At 39.1% G+C, this 15,867-nt stretch overlaps 1 long non-coding RNA gene across 2 annotated transcripts in view; it reads left to right on the top strand.

The window, feature by feature from the left end:
- The window catches only part of LOC107079312 (uncharacterized), a 90,405-nt gene extending 87,885 nt beyond the window's left edge, over window positions 1-2,520 (top strand). Inside the window, exon 7 of one of the 2 annotated variants that reach the window (XR_001480268.2) lies at window positions 138-592. This is a non-coding gene — a long non-coding RNA (uncharacterized lncRNA). Of the gene's footprint in view, window positions 1-137; window positions 593-1,848 lie in introns of those variants that run through there. The other variant, XR_001480267.2, reaches the window with a different exon arrangement.
- Window positions 2,521-15,867: the final 13,347 nt, after the last annotated feature.

The raw sequence follows: 15,867 nt of genomic DNA on the forward strand, positions 1-15,867 counted from the left end.
CAAATGTTAGACTTGGAGTAAAGTTATTTTTAAGCAAATGTTGAAACAAGTTTAACAAACAAAGAGTGAACAATAACGTGTTCTCCGAAACGCATTTTCTTGTTTTAGCTCATTGGTTTCAATTTGTTTTTTTCCAGTGTAGGGGGTGTCCCTCGCTATTGGTCCTAAAAAGCCACAGTCCTGATGGTTTTATAGGGAACTCAACATCCTCAAATGCTAAAGACTCAGTGCTGGAATTAAAACCAAACGGGGCAATACTGGAATTAGTGTGGCCTTCCAGGACCAGGAGTGACGATCACTGATGTTGGCGATCAATATTGAATGTATAAAAATTAATATCTGTTGTAATCAAATACCATTTTAGTGTACTGTGGGTGTCCTTTCCAGCATTTAGAATTCAGAGACCTATGAAATACTATTATAACACAACCTCCTTTTAAAGTTAATTGTTGTGTTTAAAATGATATTAACTCCTGCCTTTGTTTCAACACTCTGATTGAAGGGCTAAGAGATCTTATCAGTTGAAAGGACTGTGAATTAATAATCTGTGTATTATCTGCATTAGTACTAAAATTAAAGCTACCTCAAATAATCTATATTAGTTTTAATGCATCACAACTCTATTGTTGTTTTCAAAAGGTAAAGATAACAGTATGTTGACTAATTAAGAGCTCATATGTGTTGGATTAGGTAAAAATAGATGTATATTTAGTTTAAAAGGCAAATGATTGTGTGTACAGTGGAAATCTGAACATAAAATATACCAGGCTTATCTAAATATACTGTATGCATGTGTCAAACCCAGAACCTTTAGGACATGAATTCAGAATTTGTCCTTGAAGGTTTTCACCTTAATTTGTGCACCTTAACATATTTAAGATTTTTCTTAGATAAGGTTAAGGTTTTAGATCAGGTGTGAGACACTCATTTTCTGAAAGGGCTGCAGAATCCTCCACTTTTTCTTCCAAATTTGGTCTCGTTTGGTCTCATTAATTGATGTGATAATTAAGAAATTGCTGCCCTGTATCTGCAGTATACAAAGAACTGGGGAAATGGGGTTAAACTGATTAAGTTAAACTACTAATTAGCTCAATTAGCTAAGAGCATGAGAGGAATGAAACACGACAGCCTCTACGGCTCTCCAAGACAAGAGCAGTTTATGAATGAATTCAGATCACAAAGACTTACCCATATAGCAAAGGGTTAAAACTACAGTTTTGTCAGATGAGCTTGATCCACGTTACAGTTGCAATAAAGCTGCATCAGGTCTGGCTTGACGTATTCACTTGTTCCACTTAAATAATTACCCGTGTTCCATCTGCCGACTCTGGTTTTAGACACAATACCTAAGAAATGCTCAGAGGCCGGGATAGACAAATGTTGCCCTTTGACTCAAATAATGCGATAAAGTAAGAGAGCTACAATGAGGATGCAGCCACGGAAAGAGACATAGCTCACCAATAGCATTGACAGTTTTGCCTGAAAGTGAACAAATAAAATCTAAAATATTAATCATCACAAAGATTACAACTGCCTGTACTGTTGGCTAGGAGTACTGTTGAGGCTAAAATAAAGGGGGTAAATACTAAATAAAGTACCTACTGTTATTACTGCCACTGCTGCTCTTACTGTGACTAATACTACTCATTAATAGCATCAGGAGTCACAAGAGACATCTTAGCCAATTCTAATAGAGAGGAGCATACTGGAAAACTAATAATCAATAAGGTACTAGACAGTTGACTATTCCAGATATCTCCCAAGACCAACAAAGAAAAATGTCTCATTTGTGATCTTGGTTCCAGTTTTAGTCAAATACATATAATATAAGTGTATCTTTACTTTCAGACTGACAGAAAGGTGTGGATTATAATGATCAACCCAGTCTTCCAAATCGGGGATGACTGTCACCAACTGACTACGTTCTCTAGTTGCTTTCCTGCTCTGGTCTCAATTACTTAAACTGCAATATAGTATCTGTAAAAACTACAGGACTTGCCTCTCCCTGATCTAAAGCCATCAGGTCCTCAGGGAATACAGAGACTGAATAACCTGCAATTAATCTATTGTAAGAACCTACAATTAAAGGCAGTTGGTCTAGTTCAGCTAATTATTTCACTTGGGTAGCTAAACCCACAAGTGGATTAAAAACCAGATGACACTGCATCCATAAGACTGGAACTGTGCACTGCTGCTGTAAGTGAACAGCACTTGGTGAGATAACTGCTTCTTTAGGTCAGGCCATCCTAATTCAAGGCCACTGGCATTAATTTTAATTCAGACTGCCAAAGTGCATTTTATTTAACTATTGGAGAAGTGAAATTCCCCTTAATATTCATACAAGATAGAATTTGGAGGCTATATTCAGAAAATACTAACACAGGAGGCGCTTCTGTTATTTAAGGTGAACAAAACTGGCAAATGTTCCAATGCTTTCATGTTTATAAAAACGTTTTTATATGCTGCGCCAGCCAAAAATGTGGAGGCATAATAAAGAAAGGATCATTCTTTTTCCCCCCAGTTTTATCCATGGATTACTAGTGTCTTTACACCCAAGAATAGATAGCAAGGTGAAAGAAGTGGTTTCCCCAGTAATGGCGACAGTGGTGACAGCCCAACATGTTCATCTTCCCATTGGAACAGCTCTCCTAGTGAACATAGTGTACTTCTGAATCTTGCACCGCTAATTCCCCTGAAAGTCCCTGAGACTGCGCCAAAGAGCAACACGCGCAGGTTCTCATGTTCTTCGCCTGTTGTGGGAAAACCAAAGCGAGGGACATTGGGACAGTTCTTCACAAATTAGAGGAAGGTTTCCTTCCCCTGGGTTTCAATCCTGTCTTTCCAGCACAGTGCTCAGCCAACACCTGAACATACTGTAGGTGAAATATGTCCTTGAATAGTACACTGGTACCAGTAGGAAGTGGTCTGGGCTGACAGGCAGTCTTTGCACAAAGCCATTTTTTGCATTACACTCTGAATTCAGTCTGGCAGATTGGTCTGCTTAAGTTTGAAGACTCCAATGCATATACTCTACAACTTTATAAAAAAACTCATTTAAGTTTTATTTTATTTAAATGGGCTTCTCTGCTAAGAGGGTTTATTCATTAGCCAGAACTTCTGAAAATACCCAGTGTGAAATAAAAGCACCTAGGGTGGTTAAAATGATTTTAAAAACAGACTTGAGATAAGTTAGAAGGTCACAGACCTGCGGTATTTATACATTACTACTCCCATTCACTGTGGGCTTCTTACCAATATTGTGAGTGTAGGAGTGTGAAACTGCAAAAAAGTAGCTGATTACTCATTCTCCGAGTCCATTTAACCATTGCTGGTGCGAATAACTACGATAAGGAGTTGCAGTCCGATATTATCTGAGCAGAAATTGCAGTTAAATACCAATTTCACGGCGTCAAGCTGTTTGATGCTCACAAGTAAGCCAGTGTCGCGCTGCGATCTTCAGAGCACTGGGAGCCGGAGCTGAAGACGGAGGAGGGACGAGCTTGCCAGACACCGCTGGAGGAAGATCAGTGCCAACTCTCAGAGAGTGTGCAAGACTAGGCCTTGCCAGATAAAGATGAAAGCACAATTATGCTTTAACATATGATACAACATAATATCCCATGGCTTGTACAATGCTAAGGAATATTTAGTGGAAGGGGGAAACATGATATAGTTTAAGTTTACCACATTGCATTTCTATAGGATAGTAAACCAAACCTAAACTAGCTCTTCTGCAAACCCTGTTCCACTGTTTGATTATGCATCAGATTAGCACACAGGAGACTACACTCTGGGGGCACGTTCAATACCTTTGCCCCATTTTTAAGCATCTCGGGGCCTCTGTCCGTAAGCCTGTTTTCCCAGTGCCATTAGACAAAGATCCTAGCACTCATAGGTGAGCCGAATTTTGCAGAAATGCACAACCTACTTTCAAAACAACTTGTGCACAGTTCATCAACATGTGACCTGTGTGAATAAATAACTATAGCAATATAATTTTTAGATTTACTGTACTGTATGTCTGTACATACAGTAATCCTACAATTAATCTGAAGATTGCCTTTACTATCTTATTTAAACAGCCAAACCACTCTGGCTCACAAGCACACTAGTATAGAGTGAGGAATTGAACCACACTGACACACAACTATGCAAAGGAGCAATATGTTTCTTTTTGTGTACCATATTTAATATCAGATTGTTCTAGGAAAAATTAAGTACAAAAATAAGTTTACAAGTTTAAATACCTCATTCACTTTGGGCACAATATCTTGCACAAGCAATTACAACAGTTAATGAGCCAGAGGCTTGATAATGTTCTCAATTTCCCACATCTGGATAAATGTCCCCTGAAGATTTATTCAGCTGCAAAGTCATCATGACCAAGGGACATCTGGTCCAGAGATCTTGTGGTTCTCTGTACAGCAAACTAATATAATCTTGCAAAACTTAAAAGCCAAACCTTTATGTGAACTCATTAACTCTAAAAATACCGGGGATGTATTTTAGATTTTCGTCTCAGTAGAAGTGTATTTATCAAAGAAAATGGGAATACATTCATATCATTTACAACCTAAGTTATCTCTGAGGGCCAGGTGATAAAGTTCCCATCTCTCAGTATAGACTTAAGGAGCTCCATTTTGACTCAGAAAGGAGCAAACCTTTTCTTTTCTTAAAGATATTGATGGAGCTGTTAACCTACTTTTTTAAACTTTTTGCAGCACAGAATTAGTAAGAGTGTGCCAGGGTAGTTGATGCAGTGTCACTATATTGTAATGTCTGGAACATATCAGTGAGAATATTATGAAATCATCATTAGTACAAAAATAAAAAATATACGACATGTCGTGCATAAACATTACAGCTCTAGACCGATCCCGGCCACAGTGACAATTGTATCAAGTGAAAATATTTGCAGTCAAACAGCGTCATGTTCTTACATAAGATATTCCCACAGAAAACCTTCCGAGAACCTCTGGCAGGTAAGGTACCGTACAGTACGTTCCATTAACGGAAAAGAGGAAATTGCAAAAGAAACTGTTGTTTTTGTGTGGCAAACAAAAAAAAAAGGCTCCCGTAGAGAACAAAGAATTAGCACGCTAGTTTCACAGCTCAGGTGGCTGAAGTACTGAAGCAACAAACTGTTCTTTTGAAAATGGATGAAATCCATCCATTCTCCAGGAGAACTGGTTTTCCAGGAGACAACTCAACTTTACCACCACAAAATACATGAAAAGATTATAAACACTGAAAGGTCATAAGACAGTTTTCGAAAAGACACTGCACATCATTAGTCACTGTGTGAACAACCAGTCATGTTGCCTTTTACTGCTTATCACTTTGACATCTTTATAGACTTATTGTTTTAAGGTGACATCATGAAAGCAAAAAAGAAAAAAAAAAGGTTTTCATACAAAGAGAACATTTTTATTCCTACTGATCACTATAAAAATTAATCACACCAGTTCTGCAATACACCATTTTTCCTGTGTTATGTATTTATGTGGTTTTCAGTGTGGTTTAGCTTGTCTGGTTTTTGCATATGCAGATAATCCCATTTGCTTCACCTTCTGTCTTTTTCACTTAGATGGGCTCAATCTTAAATTTACTAACTTAAAGTCTTTTAAAAACAGAACCATATACAGGATGACTAAATAGTTATTACGTCTTCTCCAGTGGTAATTCATCCTGCAACCTATAAATATGTCTTCATACATGTGGATTGTGCTTCTTTGCTTTATCTAAACGTCTTTAAAAAAATGCAATCATTTCAAGAATAGCATCTAAAAGGAGATCATAAAAAATTACGTAAGTACATATCAGAACTTATGGTTGTCAAGAGCTTGTTAGAGAAAACATTTAGTATATAATTGCTTCTAAGTGTTTGGTATTTCAGACTTTATTGCTTGCAGCACTTCATGGTGCTCTGGGGTAACAGAAGAAAGTTCTTCTAGTGAGAGAGCTTCCTATTTCTTTAACACCTTTCCTAGCTCCTAGCTTACTAACTTGGGATGTGTTTTCAGAGAGCGTTTCTACCATTGCTCCATGCTGTCTGCACTCTCATGTTCCCCAAAATGTCAGATTTCCTACAGCCCTTCTGCTGAGCGCTGTACAAGTGAGATGTTGTCAGGTGAAAAGGCTAGCTAAGCACACGAAAGAGACTTGCAGCCTAGTTTTGTCTGTCCCCAAACCAGTAGCACACCCTAAAAATATTCCAAATCACTGCAATTTGTTGCACTGCAGAAAAATGTTTTTTTCAAATCTTTTTTGTTTGTTGTTGCTGCTCTGGAATGAAACTGGAAAGTGGGATGAGATCTGAACATTTCTAGAGATTTACAAACTAAGCCTAAGCATTACAAAATCGATCAAAAGTCCAAAGAGGGGTCATTTCTTTTACTTTTAAATATCTTCCAATCTGTGAACTTTCATTCCCGTTGAACCACAGTGGAGGCAAAGGGATATTTTCTGAAAATGCTATCTTCTTGCCCTGTAAAGGTCGTGATTTTCTCTCGTGTGAAACGGCCTGAAGGAAAACGTTATGTGGTGCTTGCAGCTCACTCTGCGTCAGCTCATTGAACTGTGTAACCACACTGTTTCACAATGTTAATATTACAATAAAAAGGAAGGTATAGGTGCTCTTTCAGGAATGATTCAGCTGTAATAGCTGTACACAGCAAAGTGGACATCACGTACAGCGGCTCCCTACAGTAAGTGAGGGAACTCATTTGTTGTGACGGGCCTTACAATAAAAGTACAGACCTGCAGGAGCCAGAGCCCTGGCGATGCAGGTATGATTAATAGATGTTTACAGTGCAGCCTTGTGCACTGGAACAATAGGCTCAGCTGACAAGCTGTCAAGTGGCACACTTCAGAATGACTCATGGCATTCTGAGGCAAGGTTTAAAATTAACCCCTGTTGCCACTCTCCCCCACATGACTATGATTACTGTTGAAACCTTGCACGGTCTGTTTTAAGAGTTAATAATTCATTAACTTTTGTCTGGCAAAACCTAGTATTTAAAAAGTAAGTGTAGAGAGGTAGATCACTTAAAAAATAAGGTGCATATAATCGCATGTTGCGTGAGAAGCTATATTTAGCAAGCTTTGGAGTACCAATAGCCTGCTGTGGTCTCCAATCGGGTCGTTCCTGTAGGCTACCGATATTCACTCCAGGTTCTGTAGGGTCGCTGCGACTCCAGCTTTCCCTTTCACTCTAGACTCTTCATGGCTTGATTAAAATTCACTGTTCACTTAATCCGTCTCTATAAGCACTATTACCAGGTCTTTACTGATTGAATACTATAAAACACGGACTGGTGACCCTCAAGCATCAGGAGTGAATATGACCACCAGAGGCCTGGTGTTCCCAAATCCTGGTCCTAATGGATTGATAGATGTTTCTATCCGACAGCTGAAATCTCAATTACTTATGAACACCACAGTAGACCTAACGACGGGACTAACGACGACTTTTACGAATATTAACTAGTTATGATTTTGAAATTAAAATGACTGAGAGAGTTCTGTCATTAGCCCATATTCTGCTACAAGTAATAAAACTTACTGACATGCCAACAGTTTCTGCTATGCATTTTAGGCAGCACAGTACATGTTATACTGTATTAGGATGAAAAAGGCAGGCAGAATGAACTCCTCTGAGCTACATTTGCAATATTGACGGAGAAACGCTGCAAGTTAGGGTCAGCAGACCTTAAGATGGGCAAATGTCTTCTCCTTCACAGAGGTAAGAGATGGGAAAGGAGGCAGCACAACAGGAAAAGCCTCATGTGTACTGCTAGTGTCCCTTCTTTTGCCCAGCCCGTCATGTCCGACACTAGAACATGGGCAATATGGTCACATTTGGTGGCAGCTTGCTCGCAGTTCAGAATTGGACCCGACAACAAGATTTCTGTATAACCCTGAGGAGATACTGAGTCAGAAAGCAATTCAGCATTTCGCTACAACATCATCAAAAAATCATGTGATGGAGAATCAGTGCAAGTAATTTCTGGATGAACCGAAGCAATTAATTAGTCAAAAATTCATACAAAAGATTTAAGTATCCTCAGTATTAAAGACTATGGATGTGCATATGGACCAAGAGACATTTGATACATGAAATGATTCAGCAGATGTCAACAGCAGGGATGATTGGTATACAGTCACAGCCCTCAAAATGCCCAGCATGATAACCAGTTTCATTGTCCAATTAGGGTCCAGAAAAAGAAAATGGATTAAAAAAGGGAAAAGTACAAAACTTCTCAGCAGCTGAAACTGGAGAATTCTCAATTGCTGTTCAATGGGTCCCCTGCCACAGTCGGCCTCTGCCTTCACAGAAATGCTACAGCTAATTATGAAATTGTTCGCAGTCAGCACAGTTCTCTGCAGGCAGACAGTGTTACAGCTCCCAGACGGGGATACGCCCAGACATGTTCTGCTCAAGCTTTCACATTTGCTACTCTTTGTCCACTGAAATGTAAACACAGCCCTGCGTTCTGTGCCAGCCCGATTAGACTGTTCTGTCGCACAGACACTTGAGACTCCAAAGTCACAGAAGATGCCAGCATTTCCTTTGACTTCTGTTCTCCTGACAGCTTACATTATTGTTTATTTGATGTTGCCTTTGGAATGGTTTTCACATGAGCGTCTTTTTTTAATTTTTAAAAGTGAACCCAATATAAAAGCAGATCGGCTGTATAAAGAAGGGAATTCCAGTGATAGTTTAACAGAAGCACAAATGTGTCACTCACATGCATAGGAAAGATTATGGGGGAAAAATTGTCAAATGCAAACTATGCATTTCCTGTAGGACGAACAGTGAAAGCCAAATGGTATAGAAGTGAAAGTAATTATTTTCTCCATTTTTGTAAGTGCTATCTAAAGGGATACTGATTAAAGATTTGTCTGCTACTGAAAATGTTTCTCTGTAGTAATTTCACCATCACAACCTTTGGAACCTTCTGTGTGGAGTTTGGATGCTCTCCCATGATTTCTTTAACATGAGAAATGTGGTGTTCTTGGTAAACAAAACTCTATCTGGCACAATCAATTTCCACTGTGCATTAATTTGTCTAAACTTTGGATGTTGTCTCGAACACACTGCTTCAGAATGATGAGTAAAACCCAGCAGCTTCCTCCATGTTGGAGCTGATGACATCCGGAGTACACACATTAAGGCACTGGGACCGAAGAGCCCAAGTGTTGGATTATGAAGAATAAATTTGTGTGAATTAAAGGAACCAAAGATGAAAAGAGAATAATGAACGACGACAACAAACAACACTTTTACAGGATGATTTTAGGGAATGCCGAGTAAATTGCAGGATGTTCAGACCATCTGGAAGGTCACACATAAAGAGGAAGCTGTTTTGTTCAAGTCATTTAAGTTCTCTGTGCCGATTGTACTCATAACAAACCCACTCAAATACAACACCCTTCTCCCCCCAAAAGAGACTGCTTAGAATAGCCAACCAAACCTACACATTGTTGGGAGGTGAACACTGGACACTGGTGAAAACCAAGGTGACAATAAATTTGAACCCTGAACCCTTGGACAGTTGAGAAAATTACAATTTAGACAAAATCACTTTTCAAGAAATTGTCTTGCAATTGTGCAGGTGAGAATAAAATAGATCTAAGACAAATTATAAACCCTTCTCTGTGTTTCAAGATTAAAACTGCCCTGAAATTTTCTTCACATTATGGAACAAATAAAAGTTTGTTTTCTTGTGGGAATCTCATTTTGTTTTAAAAGGTGAGTAGAGCTCAGTGGCAGACTTGTTTATGGTTTGGTTTCACAATGTTCACAGACGAGAGGAAACAGCCTTCTCTTGGTCTGAAGAGAACTGCTCCATTTCAAGAGTGAGCCAAAGGCATTATTCCCTTAACGTTCTCAAGTCACAGATTTATCTTTGATCCATGTAAACCCTGGCATATGCAGTATTTCGAAGGTAAGTCCACATTTCTAAGATAATTCATGTGCAGCTTTATGAGCAATCTTTTTAAATACTCTTTAAAAAAAAATTTCTATTCATTTTTAAATTTTATGTAATGTTATATGACAGCTTGAGGTGAGAGGCATGGTGCTGGATAAATAACATTAAGTTGATCGAATACTATACAGTCCACATCAAAACTTTCCATATCTTAGGCCTTTTATTTGATACATATACTGGGTGGTGTTAAAACTGAAATAAATTAGAATAAGATCCAAGAACACTCTCAGTACATCTATTTATACACATTTTTTTTTTTTATTTACTTGTCCTTATTTTTTATAATAGCGGACAGACAGCACACTTTCACCCACTGTGTCTGAGGAAGTCACTACGTCCTTGAATTGTATTTTTAAGCGTGTCTGTTTCCTCTAGGGCAGGGGTCCCCAGTCCTGGCCTGAGCTCGTTACCATCCAGCCCAGCTCAATTACCCAGCCGTTGCCTCAATTAAAATCTAAATTGTTTATGAACTTATTTCATTTATAGTATGAAATGCAATAGTTGAAAGGCCAACTACACCATGTTTAATAACTGGAAACAGTCAAGTGCATCAAATTCAACCCATTACCGAGTCAGTGAAGGGCTCGGTGGTGTAGCAGAGCTTGGCTGGAACAGAACCCAGTAGGAACTGTACGTATGTGGGCCTACAGAACCAGGACTTACTGAGGAATTTCACCATATTTACTACCTGGGCTGAATTTTTACCTGAAGGAAAAGAGAAACTTAAAACACAACAGGCCTAAAAGGGGCCATAACAAAGCTTCTCCCTGAATTACTCCAGGTAACATTTTACACATTCTCTCTCGTGTTGCCTAGAATATCAAATGACCTTAGATCAGAATTACAAGAAAAAAACAACAACACAACTCCCCTAAATATGTGGAATGTAAACATCATTGCAATCGTGCTTTTCAAATGCAATGCCTTCAGTTTTGAACAAGGAATTTCTCCTTCATTCAATTCTCTTTGAATTACCAGTTCTAGATAAATTGGAATAACCTCTTAAATTTCAGTTCCATTCTCACTCTGAGGAGTGATTCAGTATATTCAGTCCTTACCACAATTCCTTCAGAGTTTTCCATCTCCTATTCTCCCCATTTTTCTACATTTGTAGGAAACATTTTAAAAGAGCCACTCCACGTGTCATGACACCACAGTGCATATAACAGCAAACTTCATTTTTGCCCCTTTACAGAGCAGCTTTCACCTTTCTGCCAAGCTGTACTTTCTATGCCTATTGCGCAAGAGAAACTTGTCATTTTCGGTGCTTTTCAGAACAGGAGTCAGCTCGCCACGTCAGGTTAAAGAGTTAAGGAACTAAAACACATGGTGACTAATGAGGATAGGAAAGTACCTTGCTCGTGAACCTTGTTCATTTACCCTCAGGCCAAAGACAGAGGTCTGACTTCTTATCACTCTTTCGAGACTGACTCAAGTGAGAGATGGATACAACATGGAGGTCATCACTAACCTGAAAGGGGCTGTCAGCACGTGACAGCTGACCTTCAAAACCCCTGTCCTTATCGGGACATTTTCTTTCTTTCATTTTCCAAAATGCCAAGATTCTTATACTGATAAATGGACAGTTACTGTTAAGTAATGTAACTTCTATCTCCCACAGTAAGTTGCCAATAAATATGACCTGCTTTCCTCAGACCAGGGCTCTTAAAGGTAAACATCCAGGTGGGGCTGCACATTGGTGGTGGTGGAGGGGAGTCCCCATTACCTGTAAAGCGCTTTGAGTGGAGTGTCCAGAATAGCACTATATAAGTGTAAGCAATTATTATTATTATTACAAACTTCCAAGACTTCTAACAGACTGTTGTTTTGGTAAGGTCACGTCTCTAAAAGCAATAAGATAAAATTCCTGCCTCTACAGAGCAACTTTAAATAAAAACGGCAAACTACAAATTTTGAGCATGCGATCTACATTTTTATTTGTATTTGGAGGAATGGAGTTAAATCTGTAATTCCTGCCAATTTCAAGTTACCCCTCAGAGTAGGTGACTGCATCGGTGTGCAAGTGGCATAAGAACACAGAGGAAGAAGGAAACACTCTGGAACCTTCTTCTCCAGTGGCTCAAATGTGGGCCTCCCTGAAGAAGGCCTCACAGTCAACACTGTCCTTTCACTTTTTAGCATGAAAGCATGACCTTTGAGTCTCTTACTTTTTCACCACTCAGCTACCTTCATTGACCTAATCAACCAGCTTAATCAGACATCTATACTATTATTACTGACAGTCTCCAAAACCAGACACTTTCTAAAAAACTGTGTATTGATCAAGCCTACAGCAGCGACTTAAAACAACTGTAGGCCTCCATACTTGCAGTGTGATTTTTGAATGGATAAGAATTGTGCCACCAGAGACGCGAGAGGAACAAAACCCAGAAATAGCTGTGCCCCTTAAGGGGCTGAAGACTAAAATGCCCTGCTATCTTCAAACATTTTAAATTAAACCTTATAACATTACATTTAAACAAAGTAAGGAATTTGCAGTCAAGTAAATCCACTTAGTCAAATTTACCAATGACAAATGCTTCAGACAAGCTCTTTGGCAAAAGGTACATGATAGTAGATGGTGCTGCAGGCTTGATGTGATGCACTCACTGTTCATCTGGAAGGCAATGACATGCATTTTCCATTACCTCAAAAACAAAGTCACACCGTGACTTCTGTGGTTACTGTCAGCGATGTATTTCACTAAATAATAAAAACTAAAACCGTATATCCTCCCCCTTCCTGTAAACAGCTATTTCATAAAACTGCAGAAAATAAAATTAAAGCCTCCTCTCTGTCCTGTACAAAGCAAGCGTTCCTGATTCAGCCCGACACTGCTAGAAGGTCAGGTATTGCCAACATATCTTTCTTCTACAGGTTTCATTTATTTAAAGATGTGAATAGTTTGCTTCTGGATGTTCAATTACAGCATCCGAAACACACTCCCATCGCAGCAAATTCTCAATTACGCAGAAGTAGGTGGAGAATCGCTGGTTCTCTCTGCACAAAAAGTGATGCACCTCTTCAGCAGTTGATCATGAATAAAATATCCAGCTGGGTTTACAGTACATATGCTGTTGACTGTTGAAGAACTGGAAAAAATTAAAACTGTTCAGACAGCAGTTACAAAACAATGATTTCAAAGCATACTCTTCCACAATTCAGAAAAGGAAGAAATGTTTATGCAGAACATAAAAACCTTTATTAATTGATAGTTGATAGATGATTAATTCTCCATAAATTCTCGTAACATTATACTATCAATTCTTATAACATAAATTTACTCCATAACATTATTGTAATCTATGCTTCTAATTTGCACATAGATTAGATTAGCAAGTGGGATATTTTCCACTCTGACCTTTTACAGAGAACATTGTTTCCTTTGGACGTGCCGTTATGCCAACTGTCTGGCACAGGTGCTGCCAAGCTGAACGACTCGATGGGAGAGATAACTGGCCTGCAGGATCAGCTCATCACGATGCATCCCAAGTTATCAGTCCTCCTCTGTTCCCCAACACTGCTTGGCGCTGCTGCCAAACAAGTCTAAAGCTATGTGCAGCTCCTGCCAGAAGAGTTAGGAAAGACTGTGGATGAGAAGCGTCCACTCCATTTTGCATAAACAATGCAAGGTTGTTCTACAATAATGAAGACAAATGACACTCGGTACTTTCTTTCACTGTAATTCCAGAAATACAGCGAAAGGAAGTTCACGTGTGCCTGTAACCAAAGGCACATCCGAATAACCGATTTCCAATGTCAATGAAGTCATTCTGAAGAATTGGAGATCTTCTAGTTCTTTAAATAAATCCAACCATGATCGTGAAAGGTATTTATTTGCTTTCAGGTTGCCGTAATATACTGAATAAATCTTTGGAACAGTTCATATACTCATTTCTTCATTTATAATCATAATGATTAATTATATTATCTAAGGTGACAACCACGTCTGTGGGAAACAGGCTTTTGTTAGTGAATATCACAGCAGCGGTTTGTGACTTGTGAGCAATACTGAAAAACAGAATAACCCACACTATATGGAGGAAAGGCCCCTACATTCAAGTCATCATAGCAAACAGTGAGGGTTTAAGTGCATGAGTGCTGAGTACTGGGCACCAAAATTTCCGTCATTTGAAATTTGTGCAACATTCTCTGAACATCTTATTCATAGCAAAACAAAAAAAACATTACACAATCCCTACTCACTGCGGCATTTCAGTAGAACATGGAATTTTACATGTAAAATAGCGTACAGCCATTACAACAGCAGTTTCCTATGGTCTTTGGCACCACATGGAATTTATATTTTAAGGGAATATTTATACCATAGATTTAATTTATATTATATAAAATCTTACATAATACTATTCTATACAACATTTTATTTAATGAATATAAATATAATATTAATATTTTTAAGGGAAAGGGGATGAATACCTCTGACACAGCATATTCAAACTGCACTGGTAGTTCTTTCTAAAGAAACCTTCATTCATTTCTTCTTGAAACGTCAAGCAGGAATTAACTAAACAAGAAAGTCTGGAAAATCAAATCAACCACGCCTTTGAATTGATTGAGGGACTGATTAACCTTTGGGAAAGGTTATTATAGGTTCCACGGTCATTTAACCCTCTGCCTGGGCGGTATGTTCGGACACCTCATTTCATGTGGGGTTGTGAAATGCCCTGAATCATCCTAAGGCTTCCTGTTGTGAGCACATGAGGAAGTTTTCAGGAATTTTCAATTGGGATGCATTGCTTGACACATACAAGCAGGAAACCAAAAACATGACTTTGGCAGGAAAGCAGAACAGAGGCTGTTCCTGTTCCCAGAGGCTTTGTAGGATACAGTACATCTCTCTGAAGGCAAAAAGACTGATTCAATTTTAAAGTATGTTTAAGCACATGGGAGAGGAGAGAAGATCTATTCCACTGCAGTCTCCATTCTCTGAGAACATAAGTGCATCTCAGGCGAGAGCTGCTGGTTTGTTGTCGTTCTACAGTTGTCAGCGGGAGACAGAGACTCGCTCTGCCGACACGGTCTATTACCTGCCTAATGCAACCGACAGCACCACCTGCGAGCTCCAGCAAGGCCCGACTGAGAATGTCGTGTAGGAGTCTAATCGCTACATTGTGGAGCCGATACAGCAGCTCTCGCATACATTTTGGGTCTTAAGAAATTGTTCTACAGCAATAGGCTGAAGGAACTGAATATCTTTAGACTTGAACAGAGAAAAGTATCCTCCAAGGCAATGACAAAAAAAAATCAACAGTGTTCTTCTTCAGTATCAAGAGTGAAAGGAATCAATTGGAAGACAGTTATGGGAACGTCTTGGACATGGACTTACATCTGTGAACACGAGGAGGAGAGGACGGGGCCGGAATCTGTACAGGTATTCTCTCAACCAGCTGCTGGATGTGGTTCCCGGCTCAGTAAGCTACTAATGCCCAAGTGAGTTCGACAGGCAGAAAGGGTACAAGTGAGAGGAGGCCATGTTGAATCTTCTATTCTGCTCTCCAACCCCCCTAGAAAACTTTCTTAATGCAGCCAGTACTGAAAAAAATGCAGATAATTACACGTCATCGAAGCCATAAAAGGTGGTTTATGCAGCCATCTTTCAAGATGGACATCTCTGAATAAAAAAAAAGTTTAACGAGCCCAGCTTTGTGAAGTTGGCATTTACCTAAATGTGTTACATTACTCCGTGTTAGGCCAAAAAAATCAAGCTCATTTCCACGATCTTGCGGATGTAAAAACTCATCTATAGCAGCTGGACTGGACTGAAGGGAAAAGCTCAAAACAGTCCCAGTAATGAGAAACAGATGAGCGACCCTCCTTATTCAGGGAAGGCTGCACTCATACACACTGAGCC

Source organism: Lepisosteus oculatus, chromosome 17, assembly GCF_040954835.1.
Source record: "Lepisosteus oculatus isolate fLepOcu1 chromosome 17, fLepOcu1.hap2, whole genome shotgun sequence".
NCBI lineage: Eukaryota > Metazoa > Chordata > Actinopteri > Semionotiformes > Lepisosteidae > Lepisosteus > Lepisosteus oculatus.